Source organism: Schistocerca piceifrons, chromosome X (assembly GCF_021461385.2).
Source record: "Schistocerca piceifrons isolate TAMUIC-IGC-003096 chromosome X, iqSchPice1.1, whole genome shotgun sequence".
NCBI lineage: Eukaryota > Metazoa > Arthropoda > Insecta > Orthoptera > Acrididae > Schistocerca > Schistocerca piceifrons.
Genome location: NC_060149.1, coordinates 214,005,203 through 214,023,791, shown reverse-complemented (window position 1 = coordinate 214,023,791; position 18,589 = coordinate 214,005,203). Strand labels below are relative to the sequence as shown.

Here is an 18,589-nt window from a genome sequence, read left to right as displayed (position 1 = left end):
CAGTAGTTTGTCCGCAGACTCCGACGTGAAGACAACTTCCCGAAATGGACCGCATCTCGTCTACGACTCGACTCATGTCGGCCAGGTCTAGACTAACGTAGAAGACTGGAATATTTGTCAAGTAGACATGATAGTAGATGCCGAATTCAGTACTGTAAGATCATTCGTTGGCACCCAGTCTGTACAGTCCACACGAAAGTGTAATAGGGATGCTCAGAGTACTTTAATAGAAATCTATGGAAGAAATGTGATGTCTCCAGAATGAGATTTTCAGTCTGCAGCGGAGTGTGCGCTGGAGAGCTTCTGTAAAGTTTGGAAGGTAAGAGACGAGATACTGGCAGAAGTAAAGCTGTGAGTACCGGGCGTGAGTCGTGCTTCGGTAGCTCAGATGGTCGCCGGCACGGTAACTCAGCGTGTTCGATCAGAGGGTTAGCTGCCCTCTGTAATAAAAAACACTGAGTTAATGGATCAACATCGAACTTAAACGGATGTCTTACGATGTCCGCCCCGAGCAGATGGAACGAACTAAAGCGAGCAAAATGAGATTAAAAACAAAAAAAAGAGATGGTAGAGCACTTGCCCGCGAAAGGCAAAGGTCCCGAGTTCGAGTCTTGGTCCGGCACACAGTTTTAATCTGCCAGGAAGATTCAGATGTGATGTCGTCATGAAATGCTTTTGCATGGATTTAGGAAACAGATGTTCGGTTCACAATGTTTCAACTATTCATTTCTTCCCTTGCGTAGGCCACATGAAACTGAGATTAGAGCGCGTTTCGAGTCATACTCTAGTCCTATTTCCATTGTGTCACTTGGGAATAATATACGATTCTCTCTTAACGTTTATCCTGTAACACTGGGTGGGCTGTTTTCATGATTTGGCAAATGTATTTTATTCGGATTTGTGGCCCGATGCTCTGTGTCGCCACAGTCGTCTGTTAAGGGAGGGATATCATGTGCCCCATCTTTTTGTGAATGTGTAAGCTTAGTTCTATGAGTAATCGTATTTCAACTTTTTATGTATCGTATTTTCTGAAGTGAAGATTGGGGACAAACCCGTGCATTGTTGAAATGAGGGGGAAACCCGCCTAAAAACTAGTCACGCTGACCGGTGCACAAAACCAACGATCGCCAGACTCCCACTTGGATTCGATTCGGGCTGGTTCATCTAGCCGGCCGGAGTGGCCGTGCGGTTCTAGGCGCTACAGTCTGGAACCGAGCGACCGCTCCGGTCGCAGATTCGAATCCTGCCTCGGACATGGATGTGTGTGATGTCCGTAGGTTAGTTAGGTTTAATTAGTTCTAAGTTCTAGGCAACTGATGACCTCAGAAGTTGAGTCGCATATTGCTCAGAGCCTCTGGTTCATCTCTCTGTCTTATGTTCTGCACGTTTAGCTAAACGAGCAAGGCGATTAGCATCCCTCTGAAGATCTCTTAGTGACATGAAGTATCCTCCTCCATGCACTCTACAGTGATTTTCGGAGAAGATTTGTAGGTTTTGATGGTGTGCAGAGGAATATGATCTGCCAGTTGCCTAGGTATAAAAAAATGTTACGTCACCTTAGACTGCGTGGCATACGACTTCATCAGCGATATGCTGATCCAAAGCGTATAGGGCACACCACCCAGAGTCGGGTGAGCCACTATCATCTCGAATATTGTTTTATTGTTAAATCTGCTGGTTTTCGAGACTGTGGTATTTCTAATTCAACTGAAATGGCTTCATTTGGTGGGCCAAGTAGCGTCTAGTTAGAGCTCTGAATTTTCCAGCGAAGAAAGGAGTCTTCCACTGCAGCTCCAGTATTTCCGAGTTATGTTTCATACGGCTTCACCGTCATTCAGAAACTCTGATATGATGGAGTTATAGACTTAAGGCAATATTTCTCTCAAGTTTATTAAACTCTAGAATCGCCAAAGGTCAGAGAATCAACTTTAGTTCTCTTTACGCGCTTTTGCTGTGGGCGAGATGTGGCCACCGGTCAGCAGTCTCCAGGTTTTGAACGACCAGCATAGGTTACTGCTGAGGTCGGCTACGGTATGCAGCAGCTGTTTAAACATGACGTCCTGCCCAGTTGGCACACACCGGAACACTGATTTGAGCCCGGTGGTGCTTCCGGATATATCTGCACGGGAGCCGGATGGGCTAGTTGACGCTGTACATACGTTACCCACTTCTGCTGTCTGGCGTAGCGCCTCGTTTACATTGGCACACTCGCCTGAATGTCTCATGGAATCTAAGGACTCAAACGTGTCGAGCACATCACATTACCTTAAAACAGATTCGTATTTTAGAGGGCAGAATTTACTTTTACAGTTTAATTATTGAAACGGAGCTTTTACATGGCAGGTTGCTCTCCCACCATAATCAATCGCAATTATGTGAACTTAAAGATAACCAATACGAAATCCTGTTAGCAGTTTCTAGTATGATAAAGTAACTACAGATTTTATGAGTGAAGGTGCTGGACGTTCTCTTTGGGAATGTTTTCTATTAAGCAGAAATCTGAAGAAAAATATGATGCGACTGTTTGGCAAACTGATAGAAGTGTGAGAAGTAGCCTCAACCTTCAAAAATGCTATCTGTTTCAGTGCTGTATGGTAACTGGATAGAAAGATAGTTGAATATATCATCAATCTCCACTGCAACGAAATCAAATGAAGTACGTTTTGTTGAACCTTGCGATGAAAGGTTAAATTTTACGTAACATAGTATTAACTGAAGAGAAACATCGTCTGCCGGCCGTTGTGGCTGAGCGGTTCTAGGCACTTCAGTCCGAAACCGCGCTGCTGCTACGGTCGCAGGTTCGAATCCTGCCTCGGGCATCTATGTGTGTGATGTCCTTAGGTTAGTTAGGTTTTAGTAGTTCTAAGTCTAGGGGACTGATGACCTCAGATGTTAAGTCCCATAGTGCTTAGAGCCATTGGAACAATTTTTTTTTTTTTAAACTTCGTCTATTATAGCACCGCACCAAAATTGTATAATTGGTGAACTTAAATTCCCTCCGTTGCTCTTTCAAGACACGCTAAACACGATTAGCCAGGTTAGAGGCAAATAAGGCATTTTTACATTGCCATCTCATTCCTTTTCTTGAAAAAGAATCTTCTAATTGTAACATGTCATTTGGTTAGTCTAGTTGGTTGGTTGATTTGGGGAGGAGGGGGGGGGTGATTTGGGGGGAAGAGACCAAACAGTGATGTCATCGGTCTCATCGGATTAGGGAAGGATGTGGAAGGAAGTCGGCCGTACCCTTTCGAAGGAACCATCCCGGCATTTGCCTGAAGCGATTTAGGGAAATCATAGAAAACCTAAATCAGGATGGCCGGACGCGGGGGTTAAACCGTCGTCCTCCCGAATGAGAGTCCAGTGTGCTAACGTCTGCGCCACCTCGCTCAGTGGTTAGTCTAGTATTTTGTTATGTAAGGATTAGTATTATCTAAGACTCTAAATTGTGATTTATCTTACTTTCTCTATTTCAGAACAAAAACAATTTAACCACTAACAAAGTTGCAGTATATCGTACATTCCGTCGTTATTCAAACCAGTGAGAGGCTACTTTTACTGTCCTAAAATCAAACAGCGATGGATGGTGTTGCAAAAATCACTGTCTTACTTACTGGATTACTGTACTTCCTTTGAGAAGTTTCTACTAGGGCAAAGGCAATACACAGACCTTAATATAATACTCACTTTGAAAGCTTTCCTGAAGCGGTAGGTTTCAAAGTATAATAATGGTGTCACCCCATCTGGAGCTGTTTGTCATTTCATGCGCTTGGTTCACATCTTGAGATATGTAGTAACTCCTTATCACTCTGTTACTATGAAAATATACAGATTTTCAATCCATGCGTCATATGTACTCACTGAACAAGGCTAGTGTCGTACATGACCTTTCCTTTGTGGGTTTAGAACTGGCCACACTGCAGCACAGACAAGTACGGGCATCAACTGAGCCTTCAGACTTGGCACTTGAAAGCGATCCGCTTTGACGTGCATTAGCAGCCATCCACAAACGACGAACTGCCGTCACTAGTGGCCTGATCCTAGACAAACTGTTAGCGACATAGCAGTGACGATGGAGGTCATAAGCGCTACCTTGTGGAATACAGACGTAAGATAATGACAGTTGTCTATCGGAAGAGCATCTAAGGACCGATAGCTCCATTAATGCGAACGAAATGGTCCATTCGAGAGCACCGCCTGACATCCGCTTCTTTCATTTAATATCTAGGCTCGTTCTAGACCATACAACCACTAACATGCATTCCTCCACTGTAAAGTTTTTACGTAATGTAAAGATCTGAGAAAGACAATTAGTAAGCGTTTTCGTAGACATTTCCCCACGACACAGTTCACTGTGTGACTATGGGGCTTTACCACCGCGCGGGGTAGCCTTGTCACGGTCGGCGCGAATCCCCCCGTCGGAGGTTCGAGTCCTCCCTCGGGCATGGGTGTGTGTGTGTGTGTGTGTGTGTGTGTGTGTGTGTGTGTGTGTGTGTGTGTGTGTGTTGTCTTTAGCGTAAGTTAGTTTAAGTTAGATTAAGTAGTGCGTAAGCTTAGGGACCGATGACGTCAGCAGTTTGGTCCCATAAAACCTTACCACAAATTTCCAAATTTTACTTCAACCCTGATGTGATTTCCATTTCACGAAGCCACTGTTCCATGGAAACCACACACTTCACAAAATGGAAACCAACGCACTTGTTTCACAAATAGTTGGGCTTTGATAACCGCCCTTTTCAGTTCTCTGTAATAATAATTAACCATCTGGTTATGCGAAGCTAATAAAAGCTCGGCCACTGACAGTCACGTGTGTAAGTGAAGAAAAGTAAGCAAGAACCCTTGTCATCGGGACTAGAAAACGCTCTCCTCTCATGTATAGGCAATTGCAGTCAATCCAATGATTATTTAGAAAAATGAGTGAAGCTGCATAAGGAACTGAATCCCTCTCCCACAGATTAAGTCACATACTTTTGCATCACTATTTTGTCACTGAGGTTTAAACAGATGAAAGCACTGTCAATAATGTAATTCGCATATCAACTACTGACTCATAACTTGGACTTAATTACTGACTGATAATTGTGACTAAAAGGCACACAGTAGTTATTTAAACAGCGGTCGATATGCCGATATGCTGATGAAGATGTCAAACAAAATATTTCTTGAACAGTCGGCAAGAAGTCTCTAGAATGCCGATTTCTATGCAACTGTATAAGAAAGGTAGATATTGAGTAGAAATATTTTCGCAAAAACTGTTCTTGAATACCAATAACAAACCTCGCATATGTAGCGCCCATTTAGCTTCATTTTTTTCTTTTTTCCCCGTCGAAAGTGACTAGCCAAAACGCTCTTCTAAGCAACAGCCGACAAAATGGTGGAACACAGTGTGCCACTTACTATCTGAACATAGGAGTAAGTACCCGAAATTGTTTGAATAAAGGAACAAATTTCCTAAACTGGTGACTGTTAGTGCTTTATTCCGCCATATAAAAGATAACTTAAGATCACTAAGCACCTTCCATGTACATCCCGCACGTCTCGCTTAGATAAAATACTCTTGACAAAATAGATTTTCCAGGCACTGTGCACGATTTTCCGTACACTGTCTAAAAGTCGGGCTCCAAACTTCAAGCATTGCTTGAAGATCACAGATAATTGATGCGTAATCCTGTTTCGGACAAGATGCATTAGGCTCAACCCAGCCACAATGATATTCCAAGTCCGCATTCCAGAAGATTACAGGGCATTACACCTTTCGTCCTTCACGTCATGTATGTTACAAGCATATGAACTCGATACTCGCTAGGAGGGAAGATTGTTTGCGAAGACGACCTCCCTTTCTCCTTCCCTCGAGCCTCCCCCCCCCCCCTCCCCCCGCTGCCATCTTTCTCTCTTTCTCTCTCTCTCTCTCTCTCTCTCTCTCTCCCTCCCTCCCTCTCTCTCTCTCTCTCTCTCTCTCTCTCTCTCTCTCTCTCTCTCTCTCCCCTCTCTCCCTCTCTCCCTCGTCTTCCTCTTCTCTGTACATGCACAATTAGACTTAAAAGTGTTCAGTCAACGAGATCGTAAACCTCACCTCGGGAGTTATTTGGAACTGTTATTCAGTGAAATGATGCTAAACACCATGGCAGACACTATACATACAGTATGTGCTACATTTGTGATCTGTCATCGCATGGTCATTCGATCTCTCTCTGTCCTGAATTCAGAGTCAGGAAATGATTCATTGCACTGTGGTATGACGGAGCTACAGACAGTTTGCATGACATCGCTTATCAGCGCGTAGGTTCTCGCAATACTTCGCGAGGGCATGCCGGGCTAAGGACGTTCGCTAAGTGAGGTCCGTTGTTTCGTCGAGTTATCTAAGACCAACAGATAGGAGGAAGTTTCCGAAGCTAGTAGGTCTTCCGCAAAGGCGTCAACATTCCTCCCTGCGTGCCATCCCTTAGTATAATAAGGACTGTGCGGTGCACCAAAATCGATCCAGTGACAGATTGATCAATGCGTATTTCGCATGCACCGAGGGGTAATAGATCGACTGCTCGATCATCGCGGAGATTCACTCGCTTTCGAGTTTTTTCTAGCGAGCAGATGACTATGTGGACTGGATAGTTTTTATTCAGTGCTTTTACATTCACAGAAAATCGTCATCCTGACAGGAATACACCTCCATTGTAATTGGTAATATGATTCTGAGTTGAATACTGAATACCTTCGTATTCGGGTCACAATTTCCATAGCTAAATTTAGATTCCGGTAGGCGCCACGAAATACACGGTCCAGTCACATTAATGTGACCACCGCCTTTGTTCGACGACTACGTGCAGTAACCTCTCACAGACGTCAGATGGCAGCTCTAGCAGTGGAGGGGGAAGCGGAAAGCAGAGCATTCGTTCTTGTAATGCGGAAACGGACCGATTTATCTGACATACAAAAGGGCGTGATCATGGGCTTTCGGGCCAACAGTGGAAGCATTTTCGAAACGGCTAAGTTTGTAAATTGTTCGCATGCCGTCGTGGTTAAAGTACGCCGTGCATAGCAAAATGGCATTATCCAAAACCGGTGCGGTTGCAACTGTGGTGCACCATGTGCTCAAATGGTTCTAAGCACTATGGGACTTAACATCTGAGGTCATCAGCCCTCTAGACTTAGAACTACTTAAACCTAACTAACCTAAGGACATCACGCACATCCATGCCCGAGGCAAGATTCGAACCTGCGACCGTAGCAGCAGCAGCACGGTTCCGGACTGAGCGCCTAGAACCGCTCGGCCACTGTGGCCGGCGCACCACGGGCCGCATATGAAAGTGGTGAACGGCGGTTGCTGAGATGAGTACGGGCGCACAGACGCGTGATTGTTGAACATCTGACCGCCTAGATGAACGAAGGAGCTAGCATAAGTGTCTCCTCAACGATTGTTCAGTGGAAGTTGGTGCGTATGGGCTTCCGCTGCAGGTGCCTCGTTTATACACCCATGCTGACTGCTGTTCGTTGGTGACGAAGGCTGAATTTGCACACCAATACTGCAACTAGAGGTCCACTGAATGGCGACAGGTGGCCTTTCCATATGAATCACTTTTAATGCTCCATCGGAGTGAGGAGGGAGCGTTGTGGTCGGAGGAACATTTTCGTGGCATTCCTTGGGTCAGCTCGTCATTGTGCAAGGTTCAAATGGTTCAAATGGCTCTGAGCACTATGGGACTTAACATCTGAGGTCATCAGTCCCCTATAACTTAGAACTACTTAAACCTAACTATCCTAAGAACATCACACACATCCATGCCCGAGGCAGGATTCGAACCTGCGACCGTAGCGGTCGCGCGGATCCAGACTGAAGCGCCTAGAACCGCTCGGCCACACCGGCCGGCCATTGTGCAAGGCACAGTGGATCAACACATATATGCATCTATCATTGGAGACCATTTCCACCCCTAGATGCAATTTGTATTAGTCGACACGTTGGCCTCTACCAGCAGGACAACGCAAGGTATAACACAGCTCTCAGTGTACGTGCATTGTTCGAAGAGCTTCAGGAAGTGTTTATCGAACTCCCCTTGCCACCAAACTCCCAGGATTTAAACTCAATCGAGAATCTGTGGAACCACCTCGATCGAGCTGTTCGCGTCACAGACCTTCAACCAAGAAATCTAGCCTAGTTAGCCACGGGGCAGCTTGGCTCCGTATCCTTGTCGGTACCTTCCAGAGCCTTACTGACTCTCTTCCTGCACGTCTCGAGCAGAAAAGGTGGCTATTCAAGCTTTTGGCGGGTGGTTACGTTAATGTGATCAAATGGTTCAAATGGATCTAAGCACTATGGGACTACATCTGAGGTCATCAGTTCCCTAGACTTAGAACTACTTAAACCTAACTAAACTAAGGACACCACACACATCCATGCCGGGGCAGGATTCGTACCTGCGACCGCAGTAGCAGCGCGGTTCCGGACTGATGCGCCTATAACCGCTCGGCCACAGCGGCTGGCCACGTTAATGTGACTCGGCACTGAAGTATCGGCGGGCGCATGAGTTACGGCAGTGAAGAAATAAAGCCACAACTTCGTCAGTTTTAAATGATTTGTTCAAATGGCTCTGAGCGCTATGGGACTTAACTTCTGAGGTCATCAGTCCCCTAGAACTTAGAACTACTTAAACCTAACTAACCTAAGGACATCACACACATCAATTCCCGAGGCAGGATTCGAACCTGCAACCGTAGCGGTTGCGCGGTACAAACGGTAGCGCCTAGAACCACTCGGCCACTCCTGCCGGCTTTAAATGATGATTCTTAGCTTAATGAGAATAAGCTTCAATACCAGATACCAGGCAAAACAGAATCATTAGTATTGGAGGAGGTTTAATTATTATCCAGTGAAGGAAATATTTTGTTTCTATGCATTAACTCTAGAAACGTATAGAAATTAAATAAATGTCTGTTAACTCGTTATTTTGGTGGGAGCAATGACTTGTGGATTTGACACTGCGTATGAATTTGTTAGTTACATTCTACAAGTTGTTTTAGAGAGAGCTGAGATGGAGCTCCACGATTTTGGCTTTCCGGCAAAACCTAAGGCCATATCTTTAGTAAAATGCTCTTCAAAAAATGGTTCAAATCGGTCTGACCACTATGGAACTTAAATCTGAGGTCATCAGTCCCCTAGAACTTAGAACTACTTAAACCTAACTAACCTAAGGACATCACACACATCTATGCCCGAGGCAGGATTCGAACTTGCGACCTAAGCAGTCGCGCGGTTCCAGACGGAAGCGCTTAGAAGCGCTCTGCCACAGCGGCCGGCCTAGTACAAGACATAAATGCCGCTGACGAAATGCTAACTACATCGTGACTTACGGCTTTCATAATCAACACTGTGAAGAGATGTAGTTGTCCAGCAACTTGCCTCGTTTTAGGTGGGGTCAGAAACTGCGCCGTGAACTTAGGGATAGCGCATTCAGTAAGACCACTGTCGACTGCTTCTCGCTTCTACGTCCGGCTGGTATACCGCTGTTTCAGTGACATGGCTCTAGATTAGACGTGGAACTCTTACTAATTGTGCGGGGGATTCGTACTTGCACTTTAGATCTGACGATAAACTGAGAACTCTGTGGACGTTTCACGGGCTGTACGATACAAAAGTGGAATTTCTGACAGAGTTGACTAATGCCTCAGATTGGCGAGCTGGAAGTAAGGATCACATTTATTCTCACGATTTCGCTGGAGAGAATTGTATCTGCTGTACGGAAAGAGACAGCGTTCGTTTTAAGTCACGTTACGACACTCATGACCCTAGGTTTGAGTTCTTATAGAGTTTCTGATCTGTTCATCAGAGAAAATTAGAAGCAGACATCTAGTACACTCATAAAAAGTGAACCGGAGGTACTAAGTTTCAAATACTCGTTTTAAATAGTCGTAGCCGCACGGAAAGAATGTGGCTTGGAGCTGCTTGGGTACAAGGTATCCTGTGTACCGTTTAGAGGAGAGATGAACTGTTGAACTCATAGCGAGGTAAAAGGCCACCTGATGGACAGGAAAACTAAAATGCTTGTCATGCCTACGCAGAGATGAATCTTAATCTTCCTGTTCTTGCATTAGGCGAATTAATGCTGTGGAAGCGATATTTCTATCGCTGTAATCAGTTCACACTTTTCGATAATTATTCATTGGCGTAACATCTTTAATATTAATGGCGGACTTTTCGTATTGGCAGTGCATCTACATCTACGTCTACATCATACTCCATAATCTTCCTAGCGGTTTGTGACGGAGGGTACTTCTTGTACCACTAACTGATCGACCCCACCCCGTTCCACTCGCGGATGGCGCACGGGAAGAATGATTAGCTTTAATTTCTAGAATTTTCTCGTCGTGGTTATATCGTGAGATGTATGAGGGAGGAAGTAATATGTTTTCCAACTCTTCCCGGAAAGTGCTCTTTCGAAATTTCAGAAGTAAACCTCTCCGTGATGCACAACGCCTCTCTTGTAACGTCTGCCATTTGAGTTCGTTGTGCATCTGTGTAACGCTCTCGCACCCACTAAGTGATGCGGTAGTGATAGACGCCGCTCTTCTGTCGCTCCTACCTGCTAAGGATCCCGTACTGATGAACAATACTCAAGTCTCAGTCGAACAAGCGCCTTCTCTGTGAATGAAAAGACACTTTTTCATAATTCTTGCAAAGATGAAAAACTTACTACGCTGTTTGTTTTTGTAAATATCTGTTGGAAATCGTGCTTATGCAGTCATTCTTAATGAAAGTGAAGAACCTTACTGTACGTACAGAATACTTTGCCAAGCTGCGACTTTACGAATAATTATATCTTCTTGTACCTTTTAAGACATAGATTTGGATACACAACGGTTTTAAACCATTATTTGTTGAGGCATTGATAATACAAGGGGAATTAAATACAAAGAAGAAAATTGATTTCCTGTAGTGTACTCGATAAAGTCTCTATGCAGTATATCACGCAGAGAATTTGAATGTTTCTCGCTCATGTGGTTCACTATCCAGAAACAAGCAGATGTTGTAGAGCAGCAGAGTAAAGCATGACACCAGCAGTTCTCTGCAATGTGCATTGCTCGAAGAATGGTAAGTCTGTGAATTCACTTCCGCTGAGACTGGGCGCATAGCCTGCGTTGGGCTGGCATATGCTGCCGTGTGCGTGTGACAGTGAAGTTTGGTAAATCCGTAAGCGGTTGGCGCGAGAGGGCTCCCATGGGCAGAGCGAGAAGACCGGCAGTCGACTCAAAGGTCACGAGCGTCCCTGAACTGGTCGCACGCACTGCAGATAGCTTTTGAAATGTTAACGAGTGCTTTGTTAGGGAGCGACTGTGCAGTGCCGGCTTGTAAGTTTCCAGTGCCCTGTAGCACTCCGGGGCACAAGCACACGCGCGACGACTCCTCCACGCCTGTCGCTGCTCCGGCTCAGTTCGGCATTCACGCGATTTGCAGCTCTTAGCGTAGTTGTCTTTTATAAATGACAAGTCATTGCATTAAGTACAGCTAAAATTTCAGTATTTTCAGTCGAATATGCCCTCGCCCCAACATACAAAATTATTACTCCGTTACACATGTCGGAAAACTTGTAAATTTAAATCACTTCATTACACTGCACACTTTATAACGTGGTCTGATGAAAGTACTGATTCAAAAGCGTACGTTTTAATTATTCCTTTATGCCAGGAATACTAGCTTCACTAAGGTGATTTAAATTTTTACAAGAACTGAATCTCAGTTAAATATACCAGAAACACGCCTGTCGTAACTAATTTTATTCGCTTACAGTTTGCCAGAGGAGGCATTTACAAGCGACAAGCGCACTCTTCTCTGACTTTTCCACTCGGAAGGTGATCGTATGAACTACTTGGTGAAGCCCTGGAGGTTTGTCCTCACTGAAACAAAAGGAATCTGAAGTTTTACCCGACGCAGATGATAACGAAACTGTAGACGAGTATTGATGACCGCTAACGGATATAAGAAAGATATCTGAAATATGAATTGCACCTTCTCATTCTGTGACTAACCCAGTTTTTCATTTGCGAGAGCAGGCATAATTTCATTTTGCAGAGCTCTAAGTACAAGATTGAAATTCATCGTTATTGGATTCAAACTTCAGTTATCTACCTCATGTGTAGATACACCCTTGCCAAGAACATACATGATTCTTCAATTTGGAGGCCAGCAGTTTAATTCAAAGATCTAGCCAAGTTCCGTTGCAGTTTAAAACAACGAAACGAAATGACGTGAGGCATTAACATAGAGAGAGCTCCTTTGTTGATTATACTCTTCAAATGAGAATATTCTATACGTATCATAGTGCTAGAAATGGCTGAAATAGATGCTGGGATTAAGCAAATGCCATACTCTTACAGAAAAATGTTACAAATTAGAATGACGTACATTTGAAGGAGTTTCTGCTCAGATATCTTTAAGTGCTCGTGTTACGTAACCACGCACTGTTTGCTCGTGGCATGATTTAAGAACAGCTAGAAGCGCTGGATTAAGTCAAGACGGCAGTTAGCTCGAAGACCTAAGATTGAAGCGTCGTAAAATTGTCCCGTTGGTCCTTTTTGCCTAGTTATAGATATGTCATTCTGACGTAATCAACCGATGGGAGAGAGTCCTAACCGGTAGCGTAGGTAAACGAGCTAATGTAGGGACAGCGAGCTTCCACTTTAGTTTCTGCAGAGATATAATAAACTATTTTACTGTTTTTTGAAATTATAGGAATGTAAGTAAGTTAAGTCATAAGCTCAGGAGGTGGTGCCCCACAATTCATAAGTATTTAAAAAAGTCTTGATTAGCACCTCGAGCTGCTGATAAGATTCTTTATTTAACAAATAGATTTGTCGAAGGATCATCCTCAGGTACTTAAACCCATTTACAACATCATATCAGGCGGATAGAAAATCAATGGCGTCAGATAATAAAACCATGAATTTGTTACTGTTTGCACAACTTAATATAAATTACATCGTCTATATATAAACTGTGCTAGGCATTGCACTCCTTCATGTTACGTCAGCAGTCGGCGTTAACGCTATGGGTGGATGCCTTACACATACACTTCGAAGCAATTCAGAGGTAAGTTCGAACAACGTACAAGTATTACGGAGATGCTTCGGGATCGCACATGGGAATCCTTGGATGGAAGGCGACGTACTTTTTGATGAACGCTATTGAGAAAATTTAGAAAGCCGTCATTTTAAGCTGTCTGCTGAACGATCCTACTGTTGCCAGCTTACATTTCGCGCAAGGACCACGAAGATAAGATACGAAACATTAAGGCTCATACGGAGGCATGTAAACAGTCGTTTTTCCCTCGCTCTGTTTGCAAGTGGAACAGTAAAGGAAATGACTAGTAGTGGTGCGGGTTGCCCTACGCCATCTACCGTACGGTAGCTCGCGGAGTATGTGTGTGGGTGTAGATGTAGACCATTCTGTCGCGTTGAAAGAACCCGCCTGACATGGGAAAGGCACTCTACGGACTTAATTGCAAGTGATATGTACGCATAGACTGATAATACCTGCCGAGAGGGTCTTTCACTAGGACGAACGGACCCACATAATGTCACGAAAACATTCCTCAGACCACAGTGCTTAGATATTCATATCAGTTCTTTTCAGGAACGGTTTCAGTGTTTTAATTCTCCTGTTTCTCGCCTGATGCTACGGCTAGGTGGATCAGAATTCTAAGTGCAATAAAGAAAAGGGTAATGACCCTCTGTAATCTATTGTAGACCCAATTCCGAACTACTGAGCGTCTGTTTACACATGAAAATGTGCGTACATACATACCCACACACACACACACACACACACACAATATCATTATAGTTGATGCACGACCTACACATCAGTGGTCTATAGTAACAATTCCACCTTCTTCAATGTACAGCCATGTAGAGTCAATCCTGCATCCACCGTGCGCTTACCTCACATGAACACGTTAACATTCTAAACGGCTTAAGAAATAATTAATCATTAGGCCCGGAAAACCACCGTTCCACTGTGCATTTCGTGCGAATAACAATATTTATCCGGAATGAGATTTTCACTCTGCAGCGGAGTGTGCGCTGATATGAAACTTACTGGCAGATTAAAACTGTCTGCCGGGCCGAGACTCGAACTCGGGACCTTTGCCTTTCGCGGGCAAGTGCTCTACCAACTGAGCTACCCAAGCACGACTCACGCCCCGTCCTCACAGCTTTAGTTCCACCAATACCTCGTCTCCTACTTTCCAAACTTCACAGAAGCTCTCCTGCGAACCTTGCAGAACTAGTTCAATATTCATCCGCACCAAATAACAATGAGATGTGTCTCGCAAAGATAATATATTACACAATCCTTAGGTATGTATACTGCTATGTGGTGGCTTAGGGGCTGTGTCAAAACACATTCTGCATCGGTGAGTTGTGATTGTTCTCAGAGAATATTCATGGCACCATTTCTATTTCCAGATGAACGTCACGTGGAGTCGCCGTTTTTCCTCACTCCGAGCCCTTGTCATTCTCATGTCCGGTGTGTGTATGACTACTGGACGGAGAACTGATAAGGGCCCGTGGTGGGGTGTTCAGCGCCTGGCGCCGGCTCAGCTTCAAGAACATTTTGCTAGCAAGTGGAGGACCGCAGCCAGCACGCCTTATCGTTTGTGCCGCCACTCTAGTGGCTGAGCTTCCCCTTGCAGGCATAGCATCTAGCCTGTGCGGAGACGCCGGCCCTAGGGCTCAGGTGATGTTCAGAATACCTGAGTGGGTAGCTTTACGTGTACGTGTTGTAACGTACTGAGATTGAAATCAAATTCTTAAGCATACTTACCAGCTAAGTTTCCTCATCCTATGAGTTACGAGAAAATAAGTGCAATATGAATAGTTCGAAAGTGATTGTACTGGAATAATTGTCAAATACGTACACTGGTCTTAGAAAATTACGGAGTTACTGCACTCTCAGAATGAAAGTAAAGGAATTCTTAGATTTGTATATTTTCCCAGATCTCATGAAAATAAAGTTTTTATCCTTCAACATATCATAAACTAGCAGTATGGAAATCTTAAAGTGGAGTACAATGTACTCTCTCGAAGACTCCGAAGAAAGCAGCTTAAAAAGGTAGCGTAGATTTCGAACCTGGCTCTAGTCTACATTTCTTAACTTCACATCAGCAGGTTGGGAAGCTGGTGTAGTTACAAATAAGTAACATTTTAGGTCTTGTAACTAATAAAAAGGTATTGTGAACCATACCCTTCATAAGCTCATTTTGTCTGAAATCCAATCAAAATATTAGCTTTAAATGACCGTGAATTTTGAATTTTAAAATATTTAAATGGTACTTTCAAAGACGAAAAACATAGGGAGAAAAATTTAGTGTTAAACATAGTGTTGAGCACCTAGCTAATATGAAAGCAACAATAATGCTGTATTTCACCTCGACAGATCAAAGGATCTGGGACCAACGAAACTGGGAAATGTTCAATCAGCTAACTAGATCTCCTTGCTTAAATTTTCGTATTAATAAAAATCACAGAAGTAATAGTTAAAATACTGATAAAATGACTTGAATTTTAAGCTGTCAAGGAAGTCCCATCAGCATTTAATCATAAAGCATTAACTTTCAGAATAAATAAAGCACTGCGAAACCAGACTTAAACCCTTTGCACCGAACCTCGGAAATTGCTACTAATATTAATATAAGAGCTGAAATTAGATGCCGGCCGCGGTGGCCGAACGGTTCTAGGCGCTTCAGTCCGGAACCACGCGGCTGCTACGGTCGCAGTTTCGAATCCTACCTCGGGCATGTATGTGTGTGATGTCCTTAGGTTAGTTAGGTTTAAGTAGTTCTAAGTCTAGAGGAGTGATGACCTCAGATGTTAAGTCCCATAGTGCTTAGAGCCATTTGAATCATTTGAAATTAGACTTTAAATACATATTAGCCGTTTGTTTTCAGACTGTCAGTGGTTTAAAAGCGGCATTCGGTGTCCCACAGCGCATCTTGCACAACACTACAGCCTTGCCAGGTGTTAAATAGCACTGCGCGCAATGCCTGCTGATGAAATATGACCAGTAACAAAGAGCTAGTTGTTCCATATTCCCGTTAAAGGTTGGTGGGTTACAGTGCAACGTCGATGAGCATAGACGTAGGCACGGATACTGTGAATGACGACCCCGAAAGGGCGATTCAGCTAACTGATGATCTTAAGCTCGCTCTTGTTTGACACTGAATACTGTTCCAAGCGAATTTCAAAGACGTTCACTGGTCTCCGTAGCGAATTCGAGGGACATTCACTGGTCCCCTGGGTTTTATCTATGGCGTATCGTCTATACCGATCAACTGTGTCTACTGAACAATTGTTTTGTTCATAAGACAGGTGGAATTTTTGCTAGAGCAAATAGCCTGCCATCCTAATTGAAGTGGCCCCTAATAATATGACAAGAATTTCGCCATGGTCGCTTTCCGTCCCCCCCCCCCCCCCCAGTACTGGGTATTGTCTGGAATGGCACTGAAGTCGATGAGACATCAAACTCTAAACATTCTTGCTTCCTTCGAAACTAAATTGAATACAAATATCATGTGGGGTAGGATTCTGAAGTTTTCCACCGTGTTGAACGCTGATGGTACACGGTTCTATCGGGGCCATTTCTGGCACTTCCAATTAACATATAACTTTTTTTGCGGAAGAACACCACTACCTTTCACACAGTAGGCTGTGCAAAAGTTTAATATTTTAAAAGTTGTAAAATTTATCATCATTCTGTAGATATGAATGATTTAATTTCGGGGAACTGTCACTGAATCGTTAAAAGTAACAGACGTCTAAATTTTCCTCACTATTGTTATTCTTGTGGGGCAAGTGATGAAATGTGAAGCAAAAATACCTTGGTCGAAGAAATTATCGCTATCTCCATCTTTGGCGATGAAATGCTGCAACGAGTCAAAAGAACTTTTCAGGAAGTACAAAATCTCTGGAAACAGGTGTAAGACGCAGAAATGGCAAATAGCAACACGAGAAGCTGCTATATATATATATATATATATATATATATATATATATATATATATATATATATATATATATATTAATTGTACGACCGGTCTTGGTCAGATACCACATTCCTGTATAGATTTTTGATAACAGCAAGTGTTACATACACACTCTATAAAGAAAAACGCACAACGAAAGAGTTATGCAAATTGGTCACAAATTGACATTCACACAGCTGTCGACGGAAAATGCAAAACTGTAAACTTTGGCGGCTGGCCGATGAATGTGTGACGCTTCAGCGCAATTTCACCTCGTAGCTGTCAAGGATAGCAAGCAGGATACCTGTTGATACCAGGGCATAAAGTCTTTACGAATTTCATTCCGTGTACTCAGTTGGACAGTAACTATGCCTCGTACGCCTCGGTAGCTGCGAGGTCAGCGCGGTGGATTTCGGGGCTCGGGCTCGATTCCTGGGCGAGTAGGAGATTGTCTCTGCTCGGGGACTGGGTATTGTGTTCTACTTACGTTTATATCGTCATCATTGACATTCCATTACTGAGATGGCTGAATGAGCTCAACCCGAAAGTCAATAAATTAAATTTAAAAAAAAAAGCTATGCCTCGCGGACAGGAGAGTGAACAATATGCGCAGGTGTCAGCATCTGAGAGACGATGCGTCGCTGGATCCAAAGAAGACGGTTGGAGTATTCGGTGAATATCTGGACATCTGAAGAGAAGCGATGCCAGTATTCGACGATGTTGGCAGGAATGGGTGAACCATGGCCGAACACAGCGTCAAGAAAGAAGCGGTTCACCTAGAGAGATGACAGAACGTAAGGACTGAGCAATCGTCAGAAAGACACTCAGAGCCACGGATTCATCATTATCATCGACCCTACGTGCAACTGGTGCTTCAGTGACCACAAGGACCATTACTTGGTGACTCACAGAAAGGAGGCTGAGCTCACGGTGCCCCTTGAGCCGACTGCCATCGACCTCATGTACACCACCATGCTCGTTTGTAGTGGTGTTGGGCACATTCGGCCTGGAACCTCATTGAACAGGGTATAATTGCCTTCAGTGATGAGTCCCCGATGACTAGCGAAGACGTGTCTGGAGATGCCCCCAACAACGGTGGGTTACCAGTGTGACTGTCTCCTGCCATACGGCCCGACAACGAGGAGCGATGTTCTGGGGTGCCAATTCACTTCATAGTAGGACCCCTTTGGTCGTCATTTAGCGAAGTGGCGCAATGGTTAGCACACTGGACTCGCATTCGGGAGGACAACGGTTCAAACTAGCATCCGGCCATCCAAATTTAGGTATTCCGTGATTTCCCTAAATCGCTCCAAGCAAATGCTGGGATGGTTCCTTTGAAAGGGCAAAGCCGATTTCTTTCACCATCCTTGACACAGTTCGAGCTCGTGCTCCGTCTCTAATAACCTCGATGTCGACTGGTTGTTAAATCCAATCTTCCTTCCTTCTTTCTTCCTTCCTTTCTCTTTGGTTGTCATTCGCGTCGCCCTTACAGCACAGCGGTATGTCGACGATATTCTACGCCGCATTGTGTTGCCTCTCATGCCAAGCCATCCTAGGCTTTCACTGCAGCAACATAATGCCCG

At 44.1% G+C, this 18,589-nt stretch overlaps 1 non-coding gene across 1 annotated transcript; it reads right to left on the bottom strand.

Moving 5' to 3' along the window:
• Positions 1 to 14,100: 14,100 nt before the first annotated feature.
• Positions 14,101 to 14,175, bottom strand: Trnas-cga. Its single transcript has one exon. It is a non-coding gene; the product is annotated as a tRNA-Ser (tRNA).
• Positions 14,176 to 18,589: the final 4,414 nt, after the last annotated feature.